This window comes from Triturus cristatus, chromosome 4_1, assembly GCF_964204655.1.
Source record: "Triturus cristatus chromosome 4_1, aTriCri1.1, whole genome shotgun sequence".
In the NCBI taxonomy this organism is placed as follows: Eukaryota; Metazoa; Chordata; class Amphibia; order Caudata; family Salamandridae; genus Triturus; species Triturus cristatus.
Genome location: NC_140585.1, coordinates 994,706,382 through 994,722,648, shown reverse-complemented (window position 1 = coordinate 994,722,648; position 16,267 = coordinate 994,706,382).

Genomic DNA, 16,267 nt, shown 5'->3' with positions numbered 1-16,267 from the left:
CTATCAAACTGTCGTATGATGCCTGACCTCATTTGTGCCTGATGAACTACATGCTTGGTGCGCTACGCACTGCATTATTTTTCCCTTGCAGATTACCTGATTGTAACATGGCGCATTGCATTATTTCTTCATTGCACAGTATCTGATTATAACGTGGCGCAGTGCATTATTTCTTCATTGCACAGTACAGTATTGTAGCGTGACGCATTGCTTTGTTGCTTCCTGGTACACGGCATGCTGGTAGTGATACGCATTGCATTATTCCTTCAGTTGCAAAGTACATGACTGTAGCGCTGCATATGGCATTGTTTCTCTGTTGCACAGTACAAGAGAATATTGTTACACATTGCAGTATTCGTTTTCTTTTGCAACATGTGTGATTCTAGCAATACAACTGGCCTAACCTTTAGGAAATGGTTATATGTGAGCTTAACTGTTGGTTAGAAGCGGTGGTTGGGATTAACCCACCGGAAAGAGTACTACCCATTCTTATATGTTGTTTTTGTATCGTGTGGTCATATCGTATAACTTCTTATATAAGATTATACTAATTTTATAAAAACTCGTGTGGAGTCTATTTGTGGTGAGATCATTGGGTTGCTGTGAGTGTGGTGCACATACTGTACACTTGTGCCTTGAAGATAAGCCTGTCTGCTCATGCCAAGCTACTAAGGGGATGAGCAGGGCTATCTCAGAAGGCGTCCTTACTTAGCCTAACGTTGAAGCGAGGGGTCAGGGACTCCCACCTCCAGCATTTGGTGGCGCGGTAAGTGATAAGGACCCCCACTTTCAACATCGGAGCAACTTGCAAGTTAGAGTTTCTTAGGGAGAAGAGACGCACTGCATACCTTGTTGACAGCAAAGGCTGTCTTCATCAGCGGCCGAGGTAGCAGTTGGTCCGTCTTTCTCCAGGACTCAGCTTTATCAGCTTCAGGCTTTAGGCGAGATGTAGCATCTGCGAATTGCAAAGTGAGCTGGCAGTAGGTGAGTCCGCCTCTGGCAGAATCTAAGGTGATAATCTGGGCGAAGGACCTCTCCTCACAAGTGGTCAAGTGGTAGTCCTTACATACTAAATCTTATCAGAAATTGGAATTTCTGACATGAGTTTAGGAATGTCCGACGTAGATTATGTGCATCAAGGTGTGCGTCCCAGACGTAAGGTAAATGAGCATCAATTTAGACTACATTATTTTGGTTATATGTCTGTATGTGTTCTTAAGTAACTTTGATAAGGTGAGAAGTAGACATTTGGCCCAGGCGAATGTCATATTAATTGTTGTATCTATGTCATTATTTGAATGGCTTGACACTTTCACAGTTCTTAGAAAGATAAGGTGAGGCGACATCTGTGTCTAATGGAAGACAGGACAATGATTCTGCATAAATCGAGAAAGATGGCGACTTCCACTGTTTGAGATTGGGAAGATGGTGACCTCCAATAGTGAAGATGGAATCAGGGCCTACCTAAGATGGAGTTGAACCTTAGGGGCTTTACATCATATACAACACAAAAATGATCAAGTACCTGATGCATAGGTAAAATTCCAATATGCTACCCCCTTACTCTACTCACCCCTTCTTCTGGTAATCTAGCGTCTTGTGGTATGGTAGCCAGTGCAGGTACAATACTCCCTCACTGTTACCATATACTCTCTAGCTCTAGGGCAGAAAAATAGCCTTTCGCATGTTCTCTGGACTTCAAAGGCCACAGGGGAATTCTGCTCTCAATGTGTGCTCACCAGAAGTTTACTTTTTAGAACTGGGGGTCTCTAGTTGGCAGAGGTAGGTACCTTTGACCAAATAGGAACCCTTGCTTCTAAGTCAGGGAAAGTGGATTACACTACTGGATAACCCCTGCTCACCCCCTTGGTAGCTTGGCACGAGCAGACAGGCTTATCTCAGAGACAGTGTGTTAAGCATTTGTGAACACATACAGTAATACAGTGAAAACACTACAGATGGACACCACACTTGTTTTATAAAAATAAGTATTCTTTATATAGACTTAACACAAGACCACAAATGACAAAAATCTACAATACTGTACTCAAAATTGACTTAAAGATGGTAGAAGTAACTTAGTTCAAGTTGATGGTAAATGCAACAAAGTTCTCACAAAAGTACCTGGATGCGTAACGCAAAATAAACAAAAGGCTCACAGGGTTGGAGATGCATCGGTTCCTTGCTCCAGGGGAGACGATGCGTCATGCCTCAATGCTTGCGCAGAGTAGGGGATGCGTCTTGATCCTTACCGCAGAGGAGATGATGCGTAGATTCTCGTACTGCGGCCCGGTTGCGATGCGGCAAGATGGCGCCTCGATGCGATGCGACAATCCGGTGCGATGCGATAAGCTGGCGCCCTTGATGCGATGACGTGTAGATGATGCATGCATGCCCGGCAGCCGTGCGGCGAACTCTGTAACTTTGGAGGCGCGACAGGCCCTGCGACACGATTCTGCGGTGATGGGACGGCGACCTTGCGGCGGTGACACGCTTCTCCGGTGATGCGTCTGGTAACAGCTTTGACGAAGGCACGCTTCTCTGGTGATGCCGCAGCAAACTCGGCAGCGACACACTTCTCCGGCGATGCGACGGCAACAGCTGCGACACACTTCTTCTCGATGCGTCGCACTTCCAGCTCCCAGCGACACACAGGCTTCTGCAGATAGAATTCTCAGCAGGAGGCAAGCACAAGTTCAAGCCCTTAGAGTAATATTCTGCAAGATGATGAAATTTCTTTAAAAGTTCCTTCTCCTTTCCTTGGCAATAAAGAAACCACTGCAGGCCAACCCAGCAACACAGCACACTGACAGGGGGGCAGTCCAAACTCCTGCAGTTTCCTTGGTTCTTTTCCTTGGCAAAAGGTTTGTCTTGTTCCCAGAAGTGATCTCATGTCTTGGGGTCTGGGTCCCCATATTTATACTACTATTCTCTTTGTTCTCTGAAGGCAGAGAGGCCTCTGCCTAGTCTAAACCATATCTGGTCAGTCCTGGAGCACTTTGTTGACAAGACTCCTTCTTTCCTTTCACAGTGTAGGCCAGGGACATCAGACACACCATGGGAGGTGGAGCCAGCATTGTGTAGAGAAGGCACAGCCCTATTCAGGTCCCAGGTGCAACTCCTCCCATCCATCTACATGCAGATCTCTCTATTCAGCCTTGTGCCGACTCACCCTGTCTCCTGGAATCCCCCAGCCCCTGTCACTCAAACTCCGGACAAGGAATACACAACCTAGCAGAGGCAGGCTTGGATAGTTAGGCAAGAAATACCTACTTTCTAAAAGTGGTATTTTCAAACACAGAATGTTAAAACCAACTTCACTTAAAGATGTATTTTATCATTCTGAGTTCAGGCATGCTAAATTCGAATTTCTACCATGTTCCCTGAGTCAGTTAGGATTATAAAATGTAATAATCAAACTGCCCATTCTGGCCTATGGGGAACAGGTAGCCTTGCAATAGTGAAAAACGAAAATGGCTGTAATTCACGATTAGGACATGCCACACACACCAGGGCAAGTCCTACCTTATACATACAATGCACCCTGCCCTTGGGCCTACCTTAGGGGTGTCTGATATGAAGATAAGGGAAGGTTTAGGGACTGGCAAGTGGGTGCACTTTGCCAAGTCGACATGGCAGCCAGAGACTGCACACAGGCTCTGCAATGGCAGGCCTGAGACACACTTTACAAACTGCTTCTGTGGGTGGCACAACCAGTGCTGCAAGCCCACCAGCAGCATTTGATTTACAAGCCCTGGGCAAACATGGTGCACTGTACTAGGGTCTGACAAGGAAAGCAAATAATCCAATCATGGAGTCACTAATCAATACATCAATTTAACATAGGGAGCACTTGCACTGTGGCACTGAATAGCAGTGGCACAGTGCCCAAAGCATCTGACCAGCAAAACAGATCAAAAACAGAGGAGGCAATCAGTAAAAAATGGAAGGGAGACTCACGCCAATGATACCAGGTCTAACAGTACTGAACTGCAGTTTGAGTCACTCAGCACGTCAGGCATGTGCATTCCCAAAGACAGTGGCATTTGAGGCTAGTTTTTGGCAGTAGTCCTTTTCTGGGCTTCAACTGAATTGGAAGCAGGCAGACCTTATGGTTGCAGCAAGTTAGGTTCCTCCAACCTGGTGAATCTTGATGGTGGTCTCACTAGGCCTCCCTAGGATGTGGTGAGATTGCAGTCCTTCTTTCAGGTGCAGGAGTTTGGTGTTGACTTGGCGGGTTCTAGGCATTTTGCGGCAAGGTTAGCTTAGTCCGATAAAGCACTTAGGATTCCAGTGCCACAGCAGCCAATCAGTGCTTTGACACAGAGTGGCTCCAAGCCGCAGCTTGGTCTTCAGAGTGGCATAGTCCATTCAGCACCGTCTAGGTCATTGCTGGGCTAGCCACTTGGCCAGTCTGCAGGATACCCTCGGGTGGGCACCATGGTTAATAGCACTATTCTTCTTCTTTAGTGGCAGGGACCGCTTGGAAGTGGGTCAGTTGGGACAGGGTTACAAACCACAATCATGGGCACACAGTACATATCCTAGGGCACGTCAATCCATTTTTCAGTTGGGTAGACTCATCAGGTACACTCAGGCCTGATCAGTCTACTCAACGATGACAGTGGGAGCCACTCAGGCACGCATTTCTCTAAAAGAGTTCAGCAACCAGCTCCCAGGCTACAGCACAAGTCAAGCTAGCTGTGAGTCTCTGGTGGACAGACCATAGCACTAGGATCAACACCAGCAGTCCGCTCCTCCTGTTGGGTCGGCTTGTTTCTTCCCTCTCATTCACTCAACACTTTTCAGGTTTCCAGAACAAGGCAGACAGGTTTTCCTGCAGATCAGATTCTAGGTGATCTCTCCTCACCTCTGAGAAGCTGGCTGCCAGGCAGACACCAGATCTGGTTGTGCATTTGTCCTCTGGGTACTCTGCGGAAACATAACTTGGAACTGGAACAACAAGTGGGGCAAAAGTTCCAACTCTTTACAGAGATAGCAGACATGAGAATATGGATTTTCTGACTGCCCTTTCAGAAAAAGGTTGGGTCAGTTCTGTTTTCATGTGTCTTTCTAAGGATGTGTTCCAGGCTCAGCCTTTGTCTTGAATGATGGAGGTCCAACGAGGTGTGAGCAGTCTGTACCCAGCTATCAGCAGCCACACCTGACATTGATCAGGATGAGAGACAAAAGCATTCCCCCCTCTAAAAGGTCCTTCACTCCATGACACCAGGAAATGCAGTACCACCCTTCACCTCTCCCATCCTCCAAATATCAGTTTCAGGAAGGCTAACCAGCAGCCCTCTGTGTCTAAGGGACCTAATTGAATTTCTAAGGGGAAGCCTGACTCCTTTTTCCCACTTCAGTTTGTGCCCACTCCCTTCTCGACAATGTCAGCAATATACTTCCCTGTCTGTGAAAGCAACTTCACCTCCATCTTGTGCACATGAACAGGCCAGGAGCTTCCAAAATGGAACAAACAGGCCTGTGTCACTCTGATTCAATCAAATACCCATGCAGTAAGTAATATGCTTCTTACACACAACACACATTCCTCCACATGCTCTGTATCTCCGCTCTCAGATTGCTGGTTCACAGTTAGCAGTGAATATACACAAGTGGGCAAATAAGCTTGCTCTTCCTTGACACAGGTAAAAATGACAGGGCACACTACGATCATTACAAAACATGCTAGGCTGCCACCACTATGCTATAGACATGAACCTGCGATAAGGGCAGCAGTCCTCTGTCAATATTGACGACTTCTGGTGCAGGACAATTGTAGGACCATTCTCAGGTCAATGGCATGCCATGCCATGATATCAGATACTCACAGTTGTGCACGCAGCGTACAAAATAAGACAGTACGTCCTACAGAGGACATTCCCCACCCAACATGGGACATAAAGCAATCATTTGTTGCACTGCAGATGTAAAATGATATGTCACTTGCAACTCAAACCCTGTGTGTGTTCTTTGTTGTATTTACTTTGCTCACACAATCACAATTTGATTGCTTCTGTTTCGAAGCCTTAGCTTGCCATAAAGACCCAGAGGTATTCACTATTTGTCTGCGCACGCTCATTTATTTTACTTTCCAGTCAAGATTAAATGGTGTTGGATTTACAGCTTTAATTTATTACCAAAGTAAAGAAAGGTTCTATCAATGGAGGATTAACAAAGCAAAGAAAGAGTCTATCAGCTGATGTTAAACATAACCACGAACAAGAAATAACAGAAGATGGAACCTTCACAGATGCCAGACGCAAGATGTAGGGCCTGACACTCATTCTAATTGTGATTAAGCAGGGGCTCATGAACATACACCAAGAAATAATGTAGAATCGGAACTGCTTGAGGAAACCGGAAACATCAAAAACTGTAATGGGCATGTTTTTTCATGTGTGACTTGACTATGTTAAACGTTCATTTTCATAACCGAATGTCACCCACATAATGCTGCGGCACATCCAGGATATGAGGATGAGCTCACAGTCAGTTCCCCCCCACAGCATTACAACCTGCATTGTGATATGGTCTTGTGGCGTGAAGACTAGTCATTATGGATGCATGGGCCAGTTATCATTGCTTGAGATTCAGATGTACTGTGAAAGTGATGGGCCATTGGCCATATGGCCAGTGATTAAGCATCCCCACACAGTGTCTTTGCCGCAATGTGTGAATATCTGTTGTCATAGAGAAGGGTGAGCAAATTTGAGCCAAGTTTTCTCACGAACAGTGCATATCGGTTTTCACAGCACTTGCAGAAGCATCTAACAGGTCATTGTACTGTATAAGGGATGCTCCAGTGACACATTCCATTTCATTCTACTTTTGAAGTAATGCATCAAGTGAGAGGGTGGCTGATCTGCAGGGCATTCGGTTGTTATTCAAATGTATACGTGGTATACCTCTAGAATATACCTTTCCACGCCTCAGCTGTGGTTACCATTCTAATCGTGGTAAGCCACTTCATTGGAAGGCAGATGTTGCACCGAGAATGTATTTTAGGGACAATGTAGCATTTTTGTTTAACAATAGAGCTCTGAGATTTATGAGCGAGTTCCTTGAGCACTTGCATTAACCCCTTTGGCAAGAGGTGGTATGCTTCCTTAGCCTTTAAAAAAGCATTCCTAAAATTCAAAACAGATTCGAACCCATCATTTAGTAAAGTGAGAGCAAACAATGTTAAGCAAACGTGAGAACACTGCCAGTTACTTTTGACTTTTTATAAATGGTATTTTTTCGACTCATGCTTTGTCTAAAGCATTAGGAAAGTATAGCACATAAAGTCTTAGGATTGTAAGGACATATCATAGCTCTGTTTTAATTCCCCAGTTCCCCAGTACAAAGTAAGAGGCTATGTTGTGTTCTCAGGGTTATAAATAAGACCCTAACATCCGGACCACAGGCCATTTACAGTCTCTGGGCCCTTGTCTACTTATAGGTGACGGGAACACCTTTTTGTGAGCAACAAAATGATTTTCAGAGTGAATTAGAATTCTAAAAATCGTCGTTTCTCTATTATCAAAAGAATGGCTGTGTGACTTTGAAAACTAGTCCATCGAACAAAAAAACTTATTTTGAACTAAACCAATAAAAGTTTCAAAAATCTAGAATCGTTGCAAATATCAAAAATACCAGAGGGCTAAATGCCACTTGAATATTACATTTTACAGTAGAATATTTATATTATATAGAGATAATTGCAAAAATGATTTAAAATCGAAGCCACAACCAAACAGAATTAGTGGGTGCAACATCGCTTCATAAACATAAACATGATATTGAAATTTAACATGTTAAATGCACCTTGCCTAACATGCAGGAAGGAGTTTTCTCACTTTGTGTACATCTGACAGGATCAGCCTTTGGCAAGACATATATCACTCATTCACCAATATCCTGGGTCAGACTGGCTAATTATTGTTCTGGGACACTGATCATGAGACACTAATTTTTAGAGGCACATAACCCACCGATGGACATCACCCCGATGAGGTGCAGCTTTACTCTAGACCCCTGTCTGAGCCTACACCTCATACTTAGGCAGAATCGCTTAGGCAGCAATGGAGACCCACCAGATGGCAATAAGTTTTGACCACGCCCCAAAAGAAGCAGCCCTTGAACTGCTACTTCCATGTGAACCCGAGCACAAGCATCCGCAGAAGGGCCTGCCTTGTTGGGCCCTCCTGCTTGGGAGACTCACTTAGAGGGCAAGAAGTGACAGATGGAAGTACTTGAATCAATGTCACCCACTAGAAGTTTCTGGGTAGCATTCCATTCCTTTATTTTAGCTTTTTTGTTATATTACCTATTGCACTATTCATATGCAGAGTGGTCCTGGTGAGTTCCCAAAAGAGAGTATCAGCCGAGCTGCTGGCCTACATCCCCTGAGAAGGAACACAAGTCACCACATACATGTTTCAGTCTTAAAATAACTCTCTTGTTTTCCTAACATCAATGATTACTTGCAATCAGATGTATTACTCAGTGCATTCTTGCTAACCATGCAACGCGAATCATATACATGCATACATTTCCAACCCAGAATTTAAAGTCGAAGGTATATTCACCAAGTCATAATCAAATAAAAGTGAATGTTATAGTGAAGTCCTGAATAAACCGTGACATCTTTTCTTCGGCCGCAACAGTATCATAGTAAGAGTGCTATAATAAAATATGTTATTAGATCTCTACAGACATTCGTCCATGAAACAAGGGGTCTGCTAACAGATACTGTCATAGGCATGTCAATTACAGTGTACGTTCGAAGCTGTTCTGGATTAGTTTATTGCTGCTCAATATGTACCTGGCGGTTTAGACCAATTACGTCTTAATTCGCCCACAACAATCATGGGATTTATGCTGAATTATATCCTGGCGTTGGGACGGAGGAATGATGTTTAAATTGCGGACATCATTAATCATGGTCTATTTCCTATGTCATGGCTTAAAGAGACCCTTCTTGAAGTAGTTTGGTAATGAGAGGAAGCTGAAAAACGGCAAATATTATATGCTATTTAATGAAATTCTAGTACCCTGTATGCAAGGATTTATGAAATTATTCCAATAATTGTTTAAGCTTAAAAATGTTAATAGGGCCTGTCCATGAAAAATACGTAAACATACAGGTGGAGATTAAAGTATCCACCAAAACATACATTTCTTTTTATCGGTTCACAAACATTCTCGGAAAACTGCGCCAGATGCAAGTTTCGAATCATAATAGTGGGAACGTGATGTGACATCTCCTAAGGGCGTAGATTTCAGCCCAGGGTAAATAAAAGCCACGGTTTCTATCCAGGTGCAAAACACTTTTTCCTACAAAGAAAGCTACTCGCCTACAAGCCCCAGAAATGTGAGAGTGATTCTTCCCCCTTCCCTTCCTAGAAAGGGAGTTATTCTAGCTGGGGCAGGGAAGGGGCACTAGTGGTTGCAGGGGGTAAACATTTTTTGAAACTTACCTGCAGCCGTCCCCGTTGCACTCTTCTGTTCCTCTTCACCTCTTGAGGAAGGCACAGGCTCCCAGAATGCCCTGCAGCCAATCCTGAAGCCTCTCTCGTGCATGAGAGCAGCTTCAGGATTGGCCTGAGCTTCCTCGATTTGCGCTCCAGGACAGACTGTGAGCCTTTGCCTGCTGTGTCCAATCCAGCTGCATTGCTGGGTTCAGGGGCGTAACACAAGCCTCCGCATCCCCCGCAGTGCCGGGAGGCCTGTGCTGCAGGGGGCCCCCTCAGCACTGTACTCACGCCAGAGAGCTCCGGATTAAATCCGGAGCAGCGGCCCCTCTGTGTACCTTGCAGGGGGGCCCCTTCAACTTTCGTTACGCCACTGGCTGGGTTGGAGAGAGCTTTCACTGCGCACGATGGTTTGGTTGGTCGGAGACAGCTGGTCAATCCATCATGCGCAGAGATAAGAGTGCACTACCACTCCCCTCATTGGCAGTCACCACCAGGCCCCGCCCTCAATACTCTGAAGGAAAGGAAAAATAAAATGAGTGTTGTTTTATTTTTCCTTTCCTTCCGTTTTTGGGGGGGGGGCTGCTTCTCCACCATAGCGGAGGAGCCGCCGCTGTAGGCTTTACTACTGCAGAATTCAGCGCACTCTTGCAGAGATGTTTGCAGTAGTAAATCCATTTACACCTGCCAGTAATCATTTTGGACCAGATGTATGAAGCCTTTTTTCTGTCGCAAATGGCCTGATTCATGGGATTGGCTGTTTGTCACAGCAATAAGGCTTTTTTTGATGTATTAAATCCAAATTGCAATTCAGTAACACATTAAACAATCGCAGTTTGGGTTTGCGACCAAAAGCCGATTAGGTATTTGTAAGGGGTATATTTAGGGCATCTCTTCAATTACCGAACCGCAGTGGTATGTATTAATGTTTTTGGACTGCCTCATGAAGGGGGCTCCCCTGCATGACAGCTGTCCCAACGTGGTGAAGTGGCTATAGCAAACCTGGGAACCGGTAATAAAGTCCACATTGCGTAAACTTCCATTCTCTAGAAGCTTACTGATATGGTGGCTGCAACGCGTTCTGGATATTATGAGGGCTATTTCAGTTTCTGCCTGGAAAGACTCCGGGTGTGAAACACTAGGGAATCTGCATCCGGAAGAGAGGTGCATTACCTTTGTGGAGGCACAGGAAACATTAGGGTTGGGCCCTCAACAGTTTTTACACTTTGCCAAGCTAATCAAAACAGCTAACTAAATATAGGACAGGATCTCCACAAACACCCGACCAGTCACAGACAGTGGAGGTACTACTCGACATGGCGTCTCCTCAGAGATTCTGATATATATGGCGCTCTCAAATGTGATGCGTCTAGGATCCCGCTGCAGAAAAACTGGGCTGGAACAAAGACCTGAGGGAACCCCCGGGGAAGGGGGAATAGAGCAAAGTTTGTGCATTGGTGAGGTGCATACCTTGTAATGCCCATTTTAAGTCATCACATTTTTATGTCCTGCATCAAGCTTATTTGTTGCCGACGAGACTGCACACAATTTATCCAACAAGGCCATAGACTTGCCCAAGTTGTGGGAGGGGATGTGCAGGTTTCGTTCACATGAGCTGGGGGTGCACAGCGTTGGTGCCCTACTGGGAAACCATTACACATCGATTGAGAGAGGTGACTGATATGTGTATAGACAACACCATCCATCACTGTCTCCTGCACCAAATGCCCACCCCTAATGGGAGGAAGGTTTATTATAGATTTGCGCAACTTAGGGTTGGTGTTAGCAAACAGATGGGCAGCTATTAAATGGATAGTTCCTACAGACCCCACATACACAAAATGGAGAGTGAGCATGGGAAAATGGGCAATGGTCGAGGAACGACAAATGTGAGTGGTGAGAATGGAGGCTGTATATGCCAAACTCAAATGACATGCGTCTGAATTCATATGCTCCAAATGGCATTATTAATGGTGACAACTATGGATATATGGAATGTACTTCAGTCTGTTGGTAAAAAGATGACAGATCTATTGTGGAAAACCATCTGTTCTTACCTATAGTGAGCAGCATCTTATTTATATCTGATAATGGGTGTTTATGTCTTCATATGGAATTATTCAAATCACGAAGATCTACACATACTTTTACCGAAGAATCAGAATGCACTTACAGTCCTCTTGCCAATATTTTAGAACATTTTCTAACGATATTATGGTGAACCAGGACTCCGAGTCTACCAAAATCTGAAAATGTGCTCCATCTACCAGTATGTCATTCTTTTGATTCGTTATTCTTTATGTCTAACTTTATCTAGATCTTCAATAATTGTGTGTTGCTCAACTGCGAAACATGTTTCTTTTACTATACTAAGCATAGGAAATTCTTCATCCTGAATATTGTGTTCTTCTCCAAATGCAGGGCCCAATTCTCAAAGGCAAACTTACACTTTTGTGTAAGTTTACTACTTTTCGGTATTTACAAAGGTAAACTTAGACCAAAAGTCAAACTTTTACTACTTTTTGGGATTCACAAAGGTAAATTTAGACTAAAAGTCTAACTTCACTACTTTTTTGTATTCACAAAGGTAAACCTAGACCAAAAGTCTAACTTTACTAGTAGTAAATTACCATTATGAAAACCGAAAAGTAGCAAAGTTAAACTTTTCAATGCTTAAGAATGAAATTCGTTTTTTGTCCAAAATACAACTTTAGCTCCTACAGAGTTTTTGCATATAGAGTCACGTTATCACCATCTCCTTGAGCCTGTATATTTGGTAATGGGCTGTAAATCTTTAAACCTTCTTTTCCAAATGAATGCAGTAGCCTGGCTTGTTTCCTATCATCTGTATACCTTTTGTCTCCAGACACTAAATTGTAAATTTTGAATGCATCAACCCATTCTTCCTATGGAGTTTCTGGTCCTCCTGTCTAAGGTAAGAAACTTGAAGGGCCTGTCAAATGTGATAATTAAAAAACAAATGTAAATAATAAAAGTAGTACCATTGTCTCTACATGAAAAAATAATGTTTTTTATGCAGATGCTGTTTTCTTTGGAATTAGTAGAAATTTGCAGTAGCTGTGTATTGCCATGTACCTTTTGTTAACTGAATAAACAATCAAAACAAACCAGATCAATCCCACAACTTCAGGGTCATATTAGTCCTCTATAATGATCTTCAACTAAGGCAGAGAAACTACAGCAATCTCTGTTTGAAGAACTGTAAACACGCGCCCACCATTCTGGTGGTATGCTTCATTATCGGTTTCCCCCACACACCACTGACAGCTACGTTAGTGGTGTGGGCTACAACTCTCACAAAACTAGAGAGGAACTCTTGAAAAAGGGAATACAATTCTTCACGGTGGACAGAATCATAACTTTAATAAATGTCCCTGACGTGCACAACAAAAAAAGAGAAAAAGAAGGGGATACTTCATCCTAAAGGTGATAAGGGATCAACATGTTTCTGCTATTCTTACTAACCCTCCTAAGAGGTGTATGGCATTCTTCAGGACCTAAATGCTAAAGCGTATCACTCTGCAAACAAATAACATAGAAAAAGTAATGAAGACAAAGTACAAACAATAGTCCCCAACCACTTCTCGCAGTGCACACGCAGAGGACTTTTGGCAAATCCAGCATCTGTCTGTTAATGAACAGGCGAGTTGAGACTGGCGTTCCTAAATATTGCAGATATGGGCAACTGTGATCAAACCACAGTGATTGGGGACCACTGTATGTACTCCACACCTTTAGGTGAAGATGAAGAAGACTCAGTTGAGGTGGGCAAATCAGCAGAAGCAGTTGTTGCTTCACCGATAACCGAATCGGGTGGGAACCAATTAGAGCGAAGCCAAAATGGTGCCACTCTTATTTAATGCGGCACCCCTAACCTTCTCCAGCACACTCAGAGCAGGGGAATTGTGTAAACACTTAAAACAGACTCAGAGGCCCACAAATGCCTGAGGTAGCTCCCTCAAGCTTCTGGACACAAACTGTACAAAATTGAGGTTGCGTCTGAGAAGCAAATAGGTCCAACCACAGCTGACTGACAGAGGTAGTTAATGAGAAGCTGAAAAACCTCCTTGATAATAAGATATCAAGGTGGGAAAAATTCAGCTGAGTCTGTCTGCCAAAACCTTGTCCCTCGTGAATCAATAAAATGCTTTAGGGGAAGGAGACCAGCTTCTGCCCAGGAACAGAGGTTCTGAGTTGCATGATCAAAATCTAGACTTTCTGTGTGCACTTGGATGTTTTGGATGCAGTTTAGACACATAGGTATCTATCACCGTTTTCCCTAGGACATACAGAGCAAACCAATGAAGGGCTCATATAACTCCTTCCAACAGGAAGACTGGTCGACTTATGAAGGAGACCGGTGTCTCAGCAGTTTCATTCCTTCCACATTTGTCCCCCCAATCCACTGACTAGCATCTGTTGTTGAGATGATTGGGACAGGATGAGTCAGAGGGACACCCTTTGCAAGTATTCCAGGTTCATCAACCGGTGCAATTCTTAAACAGGCCTCACTGTCACTAGAATCATGACTTTGTAATCCTGCTTTTCTGGTGTCTAAAAAGACAATAGATAAATCACCAGTGGTTCCAAATGATGACATGCCCAGAGAAAAACAGATGCGATGGCTGCCACCAGAAAGTGTGCCTTTAACAAATATCTGGCTGAGACAGCTGGACAATTTAGAAGTTGACTCAATTGGAATTGAAGGGAAATTCCCATTGCCTCTGGAAGAATTTCAGATTTGTTCTGAAGAGATGAACAATGTGTTCCCATCCAGTTTGGCACATAAAAAATGATTGAATGAAACCCATATGTATTTAGCAAGAAGGTACCAGGGACACTGCCACTGGAAAAATGAGATCTTAGCCATGGAAAAAAGCTTTCCATTGAATGTGTGAATGAGGAACTTAGAGGTAGAGGAAAAGAGAGTTTGATTGGTTGTGTGCTGAATTAGTCAACCCATTTGTTTGTATTAGATGTCTCAAAATTGGATAGAATTTTGTCAGTCTCCATCCCACTGCTTCCTTCTTGGTGCCAGCATAGTCATTTCTTTGAGGCTGTTGCTGCTGTTTAGGTTGGAACCAGAATGTCTCAGTGATCAGGCCTAGAAAGGAATGCCAAACTTCAGTAACTTTGTGAGGAGTGTGGTGTGTAATGAATGATGTTGTTTGTGTTGAATTAGTATGAAAACCCTGCTTAATCGTCTTTTCATCTTCTGTCTTTTGGATTAGATCAATTAAGGAATTTGAAACCAAGAAAAGTTAGATGATGGATTTCCTTTTTCTGCCCTCCATCCAGTTTCCATAATTTCAAAGAAAGGTGTTGACGCTCAGCCAAAGATGCTATAAAAAAAAAAGCAGTAGTCAAAGACCATACAAAATCAAATTTCATATCTGACAAAAATTGCAGCACAATTTCCATTTGGCCAGAATAGCTGTAGGACCACTTACAGTTTGGAGACAGTGAGACACGTTCACTGTTTTCAAAGCTTTCAAATACTTTGGGCAGCATACGCTGAAAATGTTAAATTTTAAATTGTAAAATTAAAAGCAACAGTATAATGTTTCAGAGCTTTCTCCGCCTTTTTGTCAACCGTACCTGGAAGTGATGCTTCCTTAAAAGCCAGTGAGAATGATAAAGCCATGATGGATAAAATAAAATTTACTTTACATATTTGAGGAAACTCTTTTTCAAAGACAAATAGTGGATAAAGGTAACTTAGAATGCTAAGAAATTCACATTTCTCAATTTCTTTTTACTTCTTTAAGAGCATGTCTTTGATAATAGTATGGAAAAGAAGATCATTTGCCTGAGGTGTCTTGCATTGAATATAAAAATCATTGGCAGTCTTGCACAGGAGATACAACTCCCAGATCTCTCTAACACAGCCAAGGGTATCTTGTGAAGAGGATCCTCATTCACATCTACATCAGTAGATATCAACACACATTTTGATGGAGGCTCAGTATATAGGGCTGAAGAAATGAAATCGCAATCACAGATTGTAAGTCAACTTTGAAACTACACAGATCTGTCTCTGAGAAAAGATTGTACCATTTTTTCGAGTACTGTACTTGTTCCATTGTTTTTTTGTGTGTTTTTTTTTTAGTTTCCAATTTAGCCATTCATTTGAGTGGAATAAAGTGCAATATATACAGAGAAACAATAGTGCAGATAACGCAGTACTACAAATGTATACATATATACAGAAATGTACCTAAACACAAAAAGTCCCCAGATTGAGCAAATATGGACAACAGATTGTATGAAGTAATTCACAGATGCTTCTCATTCAATAAATCAAGAAAAAAATGGGGGGGCGGTGTCGACAAATATTACGTGGTGAAAACCTCGACAACCCATGTCCTTTGGGTGTTTTGTGACTTATTAAATGAGGAGCATATGTGGATCACTTCACATGATTTCATTATTTTTCTCCTTTATTTTTTATTCGTAAAACAACAAAAGCAAAAGCACTGAAAGCGAAGAACAGTTTAAATCCATATAACATCAGTTTCCTAATCTTAGCAAAGTAATCATCATAAAGAAACAAAATAAAGCACCAGCAAAAGAAAGAAAAAAGAAAAGAAAAGCTAACAGCAGACATTTGACGAATGGCAACACAAAAAACAAAAAAAAACAAAAACATGTTTTTAGATACATAGGATGCACCGTAATAGGCCTATTGCCTCTCCTGAAACACTCCATTAACCCAATCTATTAATGGGTTCCAGATCTTCAGTACTATTGCTCTGCCCTTTCTGCCTTTTTGTGCATAAAGTGCT